The sequence below is a fragment of the Lonchura striata genome, chromosome 7, assembly GCF_050655825.1.
Source record: "Lonchura striata isolate lonStrDom1 chromosome 7, ASM5065582v1, whole genome shotgun sequence".
NCBI lineage: Eukaryota > Metazoa > Chordata > Aves > Passeriformes > Estrildidae > Lonchura > Lonchura striata.
In genome coordinates this window covers 15,288,914-15,302,179 of record NC_140709.1, presented here as the reverse complement: position 1 = coordinate 15,302,179, position 13,266 = coordinate 15,288,914, and the positions used below count along the sequence as shown (strand labels likewise).

The 13,266-nt window shown below is 39.3% G+C and overlaps 1 long non-coding RNA gene across 5 annotated transcripts in view; it reads left to right on the top strand.

Moving 5' to 3' along the window:
• The window catches only part of LOC110468399 (uncharacterized), an 86,990-nt gene that overhangs the window by 40,663 nt on the left and 33,061 nt on the right, over positions 1–13,266 (top strand). For 2 of the 5 annotated variants that reach the window (XR_014956523.1, XR_014956522.1), the window contains exons 2-4: positions 6,070–6,125; positions 12,501–12,710; positions 12,996–13,056. This is a non-coding gene — a long non-coding RNA (uncharacterized LOC110468399). The remainder of the gene's footprint in view (positions 1–6,069; positions 6,126–12,500; positions 12,711–12,995; positions 13,057–13,266) is intronic. The other 3 variants (XR_014956521.1, XR_014956520.1, XR_014956524.1) reach the window with 2 other exon arrangements.

Sequence of the window (13,266 nt, the reverse complement as noted above, 5' to 3'; positions counted from 1 at the left end):
CAGGTTTATTGTGAATATATACTAGTCCTGGTGAGCATGTGCCCAGAAATAACAGTGAAACAGTGGGAGGTCTTGAGTGATACAACATTCAAATACAACAGGCTTACAAACCCAAAGTGATATTTTATGTACCTTCTCAGTCTAAGGAAGCTTTTCACAATCAGGTTGGCTGATCATTTTCCAGCATTTCAAATGGAACTTCATGGGATTGTTCCTTCTCCTCTCATTTTACAGACAAGTTTCACCCTTTTGCAAGTCACAAGATGGAATTTTTCTTTGCTTGAATTGAGCGGAAGTCTTCACCCAACATAGCAACCTCTCCTCTAAACCCTAAATGGCTGCCACAGCAATCGTGCAATTAGGTTCTACTTTGGGTAGAATGATTCATGCTTCAATAAATTCAATTTCAACAAGACATAATTATGGTGAGTCACATAATCACAGATTAATCACAGCACCTCCCATTTAGCAGTCAAAACAGTGGAGGATTCCAAATGCGATGCATATGATGCTTCTCCTCAGCTTTTGTTTCACTTCATTTTGTTCCATTTCTGTTTTATCGATTGATCCTATACAAGCTCAAGGAGAAGGCTTCTGGGGTTGTGCAGAGATCTGTGAGGCAGGATGGTGGTCAACTTATTTTATTTTTTTTTCCTTTTTTTTTCCTTTTTCCATGTGCTGAATGAATATGAAAGATAGTAAATGTTGACAGCACCAACTATTTCAGTAAGAAAATGATGGTCTCTTATTTGGTACTGAGCTGCCCTTGACACAGTGAATTGTTAGTGGGATGGAAGATATCCAGTGTCTTCTCTACCTGAGACCACACAAAAGGGGCCTCATATTGTGAATTTTTCTGCTGAGTTAATTATTCAGAGATGCAGGGGGTGAGAAACTTCTTCATGCTGATGTCCAGGTTTTCTTTTTATATCAGTCATATATTGAAAATATCTTTTAACGATTCCCTGCTGTTCACTGCTGATTTAAGCATCTTGTGTCTGTGCTGGCTCCCCCCACAGCTGATGTACGGAGCTGTGTCTCCTCCTCTCTCCTTACTCCCTTTTTACTGTTACTTAATGTGGAGACTGAGAAGGGGTCAGTCACTTGGCAGAAGTTGTGCTCATCTTGTCTTCTTTGACAAGGTTCTCAGCCTCATGTACTCTTGCCACAAACCAGTGAGGGGGAAATTCCTTCTTTGTGATCAGACAATTTGTGGCTGCCCTTTACCAGACCTCGGGGAGGAACGTATGCAGTGGTTTTTCCAAATATTATAACCAAATTTATTCTGTGAGACCAGTTTATTTTGAATTGAAGTTGGATCATTTTATGGAATTGTTTTGCTTTCAAAGCTTTCATTCTCCAACGTGGTTAGAAAGGGGGCTATTTTACTTTCCTTTTATTGCTTTTATTTTTAAGGTGAGGGTGGTAGTGAGAGAGAAAAACAGGAGGATGTGGGTTTTGACAAGAAGTGAGAGGGTAGGTTGTTTGAGATTTTGTTTTACTCCACCACTAATCAGTGTAACACTTGACAAGATAAAATTTCTTCTCTGTGCATCTTGTGAGTTTTCCCTAGAATTCAGTTTGGCTTTAAAAGTTGGCTAAAGTTTCCATGGAGTAGGTAGGGTGTTGAAGGAGATGCCAGTAAATTAACATTGTCAGCAAACTCATAAAACCTTTAAAAGAAAAGCCTTTGAGGGCAAAGAAATTTTTTTTCATCTTTTCTTCTCTCTCCCTCCCTTCCTCCCATCTTTCCATTTTTCTGTTTTTCTTTCTTTATTTCTTTTTTCAGAAAAGGTTACATTTTTTGTTTTTCCTGTGCACAACAGGATGGCAAACACTAGGGGATATTGTTTCTGGAAAATTAATAATGTTCTGGCAAAGAGCAAGTGAAGGGGAATTGACAGGAATTGTGGGGCTGGGTGATGCAAAGACAAGCAAGGGGAACACCAAGCAATACACATTTGTCTTGTATGCTCGAAGAAGTACATGAGTGAGTATGCATGTGAGGCAGGGTGGTGAACAAGAGAGCAATTTTGTAAAGGAACTGATCAGAATGTGGACTCTGAGTGGGGCCTGGGCAGTCCTTCAACCACCCAACAGGCAGACATCCATCTCTGCTGACATGATGCATGGTCTGTGTTTGTCCTGGGTTTGCCCAGCCCCACAGCCCTGGAGGACCTGGCTCCCTGGTGCAGCTTCAGGGAAGCCAGCAGTTTGCAGGCTTCTCTTGGAGCCATGACTATGATGGCTTTCAGAAATGGTTTGCATGGTGGTCACTGCTGGTGGTGCCATTGGGTACCTCCATACCCGGGATTTCCAAGTCAAGTGGGAAGAAACCAGAGGAAGATTCCAGCTGACTGTTTATACTCTCCCGCCAGCAAGTGCAGGGTGCGGTTTGGAGTGGAGAATGTTGCTCAGGACGAGTGCAAGCCCAAAAAGCCACATTTATTCCATGGCTCAAGCCTGTATCCACAGTCTCGGGAGATTATATTACTCATAGAAAAACTTATTAAAATCTCCCATGCATCATAAGATATGCCACCCAACAGGAGATGGTGATTTTGTTTCAGTCTTTGCAGCATCTGTGTTGTAGAGAAGAGGCATCCCAAAACAACTGGATTGTTACGCTCCCAGCAAGACATTCTGATTTTCTACTGTTTACAGGATACTACAAGAGACCTCCAGAGAGGTCTGCAGCCTCAGTAATTCTGTGGAAACATCCTTCTTAGCAAGTACAGTCTAAACCAAAATTAATGCCAAGGTGGTTTTGGTGGTACTGTGTAACTAAGAGGTCTGATGGTCCTTGAAAGACAAGACACTTCCATTTTTCTAACTAGAGCTGCAACTTCATTCCAGCTGAGCTGTGTGCATTCCATTATAAACAACACCATGTGCCCTTTGAGCTCTCTGCTGCACTCATTTGATGGATTATATCCTTTTATTTCTTCCTAAAATGCTTCCTGGGTTTGCCGCATACTGCAAACATATTGCATTGACCTCTAACACAACCAGCTCCTAGCTACATAGAGATAGTGATGCAGAGACCCCTGCTCATCGGTGTATCTGCTCCCACTGATGTCACATCAATTTGGCTCAATTTTGCCTGATGGGACTTTTGGCCTGTAAATATTTCAGGACTCTTCCCAAGTCACAGGTTCATAAGAACCATTCCCAATACCCCTGGAAGCGTGCTGAGGGTGGTATAGAGTCACAGAACCAGCTTGACAGCCTAGTATCAAAAACAAGAGCAAACCTGGAAAAATATTACAAAACTCTTCCACTGGCACCAGCAGGTCAGTGTCATTACAGGCAGTGGTGTTGTTCTCAGATACTATTTCATTGGCTTCCTTGTCCTTTTTCCTCTCCCTCTTCTGAAGCACATTTTCTTTCCCTTGTATTGCATGGTAGGGTTGTATCCCTGGAGATTCAAAGTGATGAGGAGGAGTAGGCAGAGATCAAAAGCACTTCTAGCTTTGAAAAGATTATTCCTGGCTGCAAATCAAGTACGGCAAGCTCCAATCCATCCATCTTATTCAAACTGTGTTTCAAAACTGGTCACCCAACCCTTTTGGATTCTGCTTTCCTTTCAGCTTTATATGGCACACAGAATTCTTTGATTTTACCTTTTAAAGCATGGCACTGAATTATTTTCTAGCACAACTGACTGCTCATATTTTTCAAACCTGAGGCTACAGGCTTCTTTGGTGTTTTTAGTCCTGTTAAATGTTGTTCAGAGCCAAAATCTCATAGTTTCTTCACAAAACAACTGTGCAGATTTTACCTTGTCTTATTGACCTTTCCAGAGAAATAAAGCAAAAGAATTTCACTGTGTTACTTTGGAACATTCTCCTCTAGCACTCTAAAGTACCAAACCAACAACAAAAGAGCCAATGATAATTGCAAGAAGTTTGCAAAAAAATTGGTATGTTCCTTTTAAGAGAATGTCAAGATCTAACATATTTGGCTGAAAGAAAATGTAATTTTAACATGTGGGTGAAGATACTAGTATTAATAGCAGAAGATGTATGCATTGAATATCCTTCTAGTATGTATAAAATATACTGCATTTTCAAACAACTTTGACATTGGCAGGATGCATATTATACAGGAAGAGATCATTAGACTTAATCTGGGTGGACAAATCTTGTCCATCTCTGAATCACAAGCTCTGACATTCATAAAAAGGCTCCAGTGTTTCAAAGTATGTTCACTGGCTGTAAGCTATGAGTTTCTGAAATCACAACTTGGGATTTTTGTGTATTAGAAGTATTCTTATCTCCAGATATCCCAAAGTCTTCTTGTCCATAGCTGACTGCTGTGGATGATTAAAATACAGTTTTATCTGTGTATCACAGTGCATAAACAAGTGCTAGTGGAAGATAACAAGTAAACAAGTGCTAATGGAAAATTTTGCTATTTTATCCTGAAGATGTGTCTTAATGTCACATCTGCAGGATAAAATAGCAAAATGCATCCTGCAAACTAGTCCAGACAGACAGGTCACAGTCTGACCATGCACTGGTGTACTTGGAAAATGAATGATTATCCAACATTGCCTAGTTTTTGGAAAACAACCAGAAAAAACTAAATTGCTCAAGAAAACAACTCCTCTCTCAAATTCAAAATGTTCTGAATGGATTAGGAAGGAACAACATCAGTGAAATCAGTCATTTTATTTCTCTCATATGCCTTGGAAATTAGTAGGTCATGAATAACACTTTGAGGATATTAGGGATGAGGCGTGTGCATGTATCTTGGTATGAAAGTTAAAGAAACTCTAGAGAATACAAAGAAAATTTTCAATGGTAAAGATAAGTCCATCTAATGTGGCTTGTCCAGAAAGATTAGTGTATTGGAAAAGAGGGGTGTCTGTGGACATGGGCCAAGCAAACATGCTCATTTTAATCAGAGAATTAAGAAGGCCATTCACTGTCTACAGCTTTTCTTACATGAGATAAATCCAACATGTCATATTCCTCCATTGCCAGAGGTTACTGTCAGGATATATATGCAAACATTAAGCTAAGAAAAGAAGACAGACAAACGAATATTGTCTAGATAATTGCCACTGAAATTGCTGATTTATTGGCTTTCATCAACCCAAAAGAAATCAAAACAGAGAAAAAATAGTAATTTCTATGAGACATTTGCATTGCTAGCATCAGATAAAAATTAATGTCATTAACGGTTCAGTTTGGCTTGATTTATGACTGCAGTCCAGTGTGTCAGTGGCCACATGAATTCTGTTACAGAAGAACCTGACTTGGTGTCATTTCAGACTTTTTTTTCATCTAGAAAAAAGTAAAAAGAACATATAAGTAAGTATTAGTTGTACTAGACAACTTTGCAAGATTTGTCTCAGCCTGTTACCAGTAGTCCAATCAATATAGTGGCAACCAAACTTTCAATGAATGCCTTTGAAATAATTTTTTCCCAAGAGGATTATCTGCAATAGAAGCCAAATACAATTTCTTTGAAATGGTTCTGTACTGTGAAGCATCTCACACAGCCCTGGTCAGTACCAGGCAGTTCTTAGCTCTAAAGTATCTGAATCTAGGTCAGACCATTGGAGTTATCTGATCTGACTGGTTTATGAATACTAGGCACAGTTTTTCTCCTGGTCACCACCTAATAAAATCCATTAACAATTCTCAGTGAAATTGTGCTTTCTAGAGAAATGCTCAGGTCTTATTTGGAGAAGAAAAGTCATGGGAACATGAGAACAAGAGAAGAAGGCATGTTCTTTGTTTCTACAAGCAGATTACTCTAATTAGCTGATTCTTATCCCTTCCCAGTTAAATAATGTGCCAAGTTTTAAGTCAACTCCAAGCTACTGGTTCTTTTTCTGCATTTCTCTGCTGCATTAAGGATGTCTTTAGTAACTGCTATTTTTTCCTTGGGAAGGTAATTATAGAGTGATCAAGTCACCTCTTGTCTCCCCAGTTGCTTTTATGATTTGTTAAACAGATTGACTTCTTTAACTCTCCCATGGTGAGAGGATTTCTACAGACCCAAAACAACCATGTGGTTCTGTTATGCTAAATATTGTGGTTTTGTATCCTTTTTTAGGTGTGGATTCAGAACAGGATGCAACCAGCTGGCATCAATAAATGTCATCTACAGAGGTAATAATGTCATCTGTTAGGTTATTATTTCTATTTCAACATATCCTATGAATTCATCAGCCTCATTTAGTATGTATTCATAACCAGAATGAATGGCCTTTTTGCTAAACTCTATCTTAAGACATCTGTGGTGAGGATCTGTCCTTCTGTAGGTATGAGGAACTGCCATTCTCTTAGAAAGTTTTAATGAAATATTTCATTTGAACTTACCAGTTGAATGTTTTGATTATAGATCATTGCTCCAGCAATGCTTGTTTCACAGAGTAACTTTTATCAGCAGGGATTTTGTACCCATTACTAAATTTGTGAGGAAAGTGCGGATCCAAAATGACCCTCATCATAGAACAGCAGCACTAAAAATACAGTCATTCAGGCTTTTCCTCTTATTGAAAGTTTGAGATGTCTGTCAGTTTTTAATTAATTCCTGCTTTATATAATGTTCAGTGATCATTTGCTTTAAATCAAAATATAGGGCCCTAGCAATTTCAGTGAAACTAATGATAGTAATCCAAACATACAACATTTCTAATGATCTTTTTAATGAGCAATGTTTACTTAATGTTGCAAAGCAGTAACTGTATAGTGATTGCTGTTTTTGGAAGCCATACTAACTTAGAAGCCCAGGTAAATTTTTGAATCATTTCTGTGCCCTCAGTGGAAACATGGCTCCTTTCTTAGGATGGAGAAGCGTGTTGCATCAATACCTATATTTTGGAGGAACCACAGCCTAGCCTCCATGACCATACCTGGCTCTTAGTTGTGTTAAATACCAAATCATAAATCTTTGCCACCATGTTCTAAAAAAGGGTGTAGGATGGCAATGAGAGGTTAGGTGGGTGGGAATATTAATATTTTTCTGCTAGCGTTACTTAACTTGTGCCTTAGAATCAGACTTGAACAATAGCTTACCTTACAGAATGGCATCAAATTTGTTTGACAAGACCTATTGTCTGAAGTGCATCCAAGGTTTGCTTTCATGATATTTCTTCCACATTTCTTTAATCAGGCTACTTTTTATATAACATCTCTTTATTTGTTTTTCTGATCAATATTTATTTAGTGAGTTAATAGCCATCTAAGGGCAAACAGAAGAGTTGAAACCGGTTCAGGCAGTTCATCACTAGTAGGATCCAAGGAAGAAAGCTATTAGGACAGTGCCTGTACATGAAAAAATGCTAGAGTATTCCAGTTACTCTATGAAAGGTCACCATATCTCCACTGGGAATGAAGGATCTACCTTTAAAAAAAGGCTTAGTAAGACAAATAATAGTAATAGCACTATTAGCATTAGAAAGCTCTCAAGCAAATGTTATTCGGAATTTTAAAAATCCTTGTATTTAAAGACTTTGTAGTAGTAGAATTAGACAATGACAAGAATATTTGTGGGAAATAATTCAGAGGAAATTGAACGAAGTCACTTCTGGATGCATGGCTTCATAAAGTGATTGCAAAGCCTGAGGAATGAGGATAACTTAGCTTACACACTAAAACAGTAGTGGGAAAAGGGGTGTTTCAGGCTTTTCCCTTCCAGCTTTTAGTCCTGGATGTGCTGCAAGCTGTACCAGTTGCTAGAACAAGAAGCTGCTCAAGGCAATCCATGTCACAGGAAGATGAGAACAACAAAATCTAAAACTCCCTCAGGTAGGAACAGGGAAGACAAAGTCCCCTCCAGATTTTTCTTCATGGTAAGACGTCTCTGCAGAAATAATTAGTTCATATTGTGGGAGTTAAGTTGATGTTGATCAGTGCTCATTACTCAAGCTGTTGAAAGACCCAAAAGTGAAAATAGACACTGGGGAGGATGAAACTTGTAATGATTTCTAGGAAATTATGAGAAAGAGTAGTCTGATTGCCAGGACAGCCAGACCCAAGGATACTGTCAGGTGAGAATGTAAGGCTTACTGTGTAGAAAATGTAAATTGAGCATACTTCCCTGCAAAGAAGGACGCAGAAGGCAGCTGTAAGTGGTCCAAGGGTGAAAGCTGACACTGTGGCAAGCTTGCTTCCTGCATGTACTGGAGTTCTGCTCCCTGCCTGCTGCTGTCCCACATTCTGCCCATCCTCTGCTCCTTGTGCCATTCTCTAATGATAGACCACCAGCTTCAGATAAGAGGGTGGCTTCCCATTAGAAACCATTATGGGAATGCTGAGTTACTGTTGGATGAAGGATGCAGTGACCGTGTTCTGCTCCATTTCACTCTGGAGTTGAAGGACAGCCTTCTTTCAGTTACTACCCACGGTGGTTTAAGTGCTCGCTGAAGGCCAGTGACTTCTTTAAAGGTAGCAAACTTTCCTAAGTGCCTTACCATCTGTTCAGTGCTTTCGACAATGTGTTTATGTTGTCAGTCACGTGGGGGAAAAAGTCAAAGCACTTCATATTTTTGTTAATGGAATATGTTGAGATGACATTAATCATACAGACAGGGACCTCTATGTATGTAAGTGAATGTACAAGTTAAATACCAGGACTGTTAATGGCCTCTGTTTCTGATCATTGCTGTCATAAGTGATAACAAGCCTGAGGCCAATTAAACCACTTTTCACATTTTTCTCAAAGCAAGAGAGTGCTGGGAAGAGATCCTGCCAGTGGCAAGAGTGCTGAGGTGAGGGGCTTAGCACCACAGTAACGTGATCTCTCTCCTCAGACATGCCTGTGCTCTCTCCACTGCATCCTGCCCAAGCTCCTGTCTGGTGTCTGGACACAGGGTTGGCTTCTCCATAGCAAGGTGAGGACAGAGCAGGCAGGGATTACCAGCTATCAGTAACCTCAGCTACTAATGATGGCATCAAGAGATTATCTAGTTTCCATGTCCCACGTGAACTTTTCCATTTGCAGTGGGAAACCTGAAGCAGAAGCAAAGGCCCTTCTGTTTTGGGGTACACTTGCAGTTGGTCCAGTTATCAAGGAAGCATTTCCTCATGAGATGCTTGTCATGTTCTAAGTCTCTGACTCCAAGTACCACAGGGCATGTGCAACAAATCCAGACTTGTCGTTCTGCACAAGAACTTCTACTCACTGGCCAAATTCTCTCTCTTTCCTCATGAACAATATTGGCAGTGAGAAATAAGAAAAGACGCATCCAAAGAATCTTAAAACAATGGTCAGCCTGAATTTGTAAGGTCCTTGCACGTATCTGGCAGTAAAAGACAAGCTATTTTTGAATCAGCAGGAATTTGATATAAGTGTATCTGTCCTCCAGTGTGGATTGTGTTTGGATGTAGAAAGCATAAAGCATTAGTCACCCAATGCACAATGCCACTCTCTAAAATCTCTGCATATTGTTTTTCTGTCCCATCTTACCTCAAAATTAAAGTATATTGAGATGGTATGTCTGATAGACAGCTCTATGGATCCAGGCACCATTTTACTGTCTTCTCTCCTTGCCCTCTACCTGAGGTAAAGACTGTATCTGCCAGGCAAATGCTGAGCTGGGATGGTAGTGTTTCAGTGGTATGGGGAATGCTGAATTTTTCAGCGAGTTGTGAAAGCTGAAGTCCTCGCCAACTTTCCTTCAAGTTTTTAGACACAGTGTTTTTGTTTGTTTTCTGTTTCAAGTGAGGAAGAGATGAGGCAGAATAGCTGGGGCCTTGACCCCTTTGTAATCCCTGTGGCCAAGCAGGATACCAGGCAAACACAGGAAAATGGTGGGAGTCACTTTCTCATGTCCAGATCCTCGATCTGCATGAGTATTTCCAACTGCAAAATAAAAGTGTAATATAAATCAAACAAAATAAAGCAAAAACAGTAAAAAAGCCCTAAACAACAAGACAGTTAAATAGATTAAAACCATTCAAAATATTTCATTATATTATTATATTGGGCAAAAACAAATACTGTGATTTTTTAATGTGAGATGTGCATAAGGTTTGTTTTACCTGCCTTCCAGGTTCAGAACCTGAGTTTGTTGTTTGAACTAATATAAACTGTTTCTCTTGTGAAGGTTTTACCCCTAGAGATCTTCCAAATCTATTGCAGATTTGAAGAGCCTATTTAACCTTTTCTGACATTTAAAAGAAAACAGAAAGCAAGCCCTGCTAGCTGAAAAGTGAGTTAAAGGAAGCAGTCCAGTTTGTGTCCAACTGGATGAAGAAAGGATAGTCAAATTCCTTCCATTTTACACATAGTTAGTCATGAAATTGTACAAGAAAAAAAAAAAGACAATAAAATAACCATATTGTAACAGCTGAAACAAACCTTGGGTAACTGTCAGCAGTGAAATGTCCAGAGAGCATTTGTACCATTCCATTTCATTAAGCTGAAGGGTGGGATTGCAGACTGTAAAAGATTATAGCAGAGCTCTTTAGAAATTTACAGCTTGCAGCACAGGGAAGCACAAGGGAAGTCTCCCTTTCTTGTGTACTCAGTGGGGAGCCTGGGTTTTGTCTCTTCCATGATGATGTGTAGGGGAAGAAGGTTGCCAGAAGTACCAATGAAAACTGAAATGTGTCTATGTACTCTTTTTTTTTTTTTTTTTCCTTTCCTGTGACTTACAAACTGCATTTGCACAGTCGGCTTTTATTCAATTCCCAAGCTCTTGACTCTGTGGCCTGGATTAGGACAAGGAGCGTTATGGGTGGTGTTTAGGGCAATGCTGAAGGCACTGTGGGTATAATGTGTAAGAGGAACAAGCGCAATGAATACCACAGGAGAGGGGACTCTTGCTCATTTCAAGCTGTTTAAGCAGCAGGTACTACTTTGTTTTGTACCCACTGGGCACCTGGCCCCAAGACGATCACTGAACTGCAACAGGAAGCCCAAATTCAATTCTGGCTGAAATAGGAACATATGTCTACTGCAACTGCAGTCTCTTGCTCTGTAACAGAGCAACTACACTGTGAAGAGCAGTTCTTTCTCAGAAATGTCTTTGGTTTCAGTCTTCTCTTTCTTTACATGAGAGAGTCATCTCCTCACATCAGCGGAACTCCTGCTAATGTGCTGTGGAGTAACACAACATTTAGCACTTATCTGTCAGCAGAAAAGACATAGGGCTCACAGGGAAAGGGTGAAAAAGAGAAGTAATTTAGGTGACTAAAGCCCTACATACTTTTACGGGTGACATTCGGCTATATCACCTAACTTCCTCTGGCTTCTTTGTTCCTGCCTATGTTGATTCACCAAACGCTGGACTGTGCTTGTCCTTGTCGGAGAGGAGGATGTATCTACCAACAGCAGAGATGGTGCAAGGCTCCAACAGGAATGGCAATTTTCACCAGACTGATTTTCCAAAGTGAAGAATTTAAAAAATCACAGTAGGAATGATGCAAAATAAAGTGTTGCAATCCAAATGAAACACAACTCAGGTTCATAAAAGAATATTTTTTTCTTTTTATTTATACAAAATAATTCATAGCTTTTTAAGTCTTGGTTCACCATGGCATACAGCTTAGTTTCATTATTTGAGCATTGCCTTGTGGAAGTTTTAATTGGCAACTTTGTTCTTTCTACTATGGACCCATAGTCCTTTGGAGGAGTTGCCTCGCAAGAAATAACACACACTTGGCTTGGCTGGAATTATGTTCTGTGTTTGGTACTCATGTGACTCTAGTGCTGCATGAGAAATGTAATTTGGACAGAAAGGTTTAGTGTGTAGGGAAGCCTGGGAGTTCTGGCCTTTTAACTACAAAGTCAAAATAGAGACCCTCACAAAATGTGAAGTCCAGTATTAATAGAATTTCAGGCAAATGGAGCGTGTGTGTCAAATCTAGCAAATAAAAGGTAGTTCTCATTATAGTTTCTATTCAAGAACAATTGAAGTGTTGGCAATTCTTTACAGAAATTATAAGAATTTTTTTTTTTTTGTGCAGATTTATTATGTTGAAACTACTTGCTTCATCTTAGAATAATAAGTTTTGACACGCTGGAAGTTCCCAAGGAACAGGAATTCCAAATTTCTCACTGCTGCAAGTCCATGTTCATTAATTTTCATGGGTTTTTATGTGCAGGCTCTCCTCTGTGGGTTATAAAGGCTTTAGCAGTAAAGCCAAAACCTTTACTGAGGATTTGTACATGGGTACTTGAAGGATTAATTCTTAAAAGTGGAATTGTGCTCAGTTTGGTTTTATGAGAAAAAAATTTTTTGATATAAATTGCAGAGGTCAAAGGAAATGTTCTTAATTATGCTGAAGTGATCCCACAAAAAGCAATATAAGTGGACAAAAGAACCACCAAACTCTAACGGAACAGAATTTGAACTCCTCTACAATTTTTTTAATTTTATGCTGCAAGTGATTAGTGGCACTGGCTCCTCATGTAAAATTGTCAGTTCAAACTAGTTTCATGACTAAATTTTTAATATATAAAGAACATTTTGTGTGTGCAGTGTTGTAGGCCTTTTGCTCTCTTTTGAAAGCATTGTTTTACTTTCCCCTCAACAGATCTGTTTCCATATGGCAAATGTAAGCCCCTTGATCACCAAAAAGACTCCAGAGAGTTCAAAAAGCCTTGGAAAGTGATTCCCATTTTGCTTAATAGGACCTCACCTGCAGATTTTGTTTTATGTGAAATAACCTTGATTTCAGATCAGCCCTCTGGATAGAAGAAGACCTTCAGAAATGCAGCAATGGACACAAATTTCATGATAGAAGGTGATCTACTTATGGGTTTTTCCTTTTCTACAAGGGGAGTTAAAGGACTTTTGGAGATGTAGTAGCCTATCTGCCTTCCAGTTCCAATCAACAATTTAAATACTGCAAACAGAATTAAATGATTGAGAAATTAGTAAGATAATAAAGTTCTCTGTTCTCTCCCAGGCATCTCATTTTACTAGTCTGATTTTTTGGTATGATAACAATCAGAGTTTAGAAGACACTAAGGGCAAAATGGTGAGACAGTTGAGTAGAGGCACTGACCCACAATCAATTATTTTACAGACCTTCATCTGGACTTAAGGATTATGCAAGGATTCCTCCTCACAGCTGCTGTTGGGATACTGTGAGTAGTCACTGTACTGAGCAGAATGGGAAAAGAAAAAAAACTCCAAAAACCTATCCAGATGAAAAGACATGAGGATTCTTTTGGATGAAAAGGCAATCACAAGATTATAATGTGTTTAAGATGTCATGAAGTTGTCTGCACAGGGGTGAAATTTCTAGACCTAGAAAGTGGAGGCAAAAGTTTATTCTCAGTTCATGCTATAAAGAG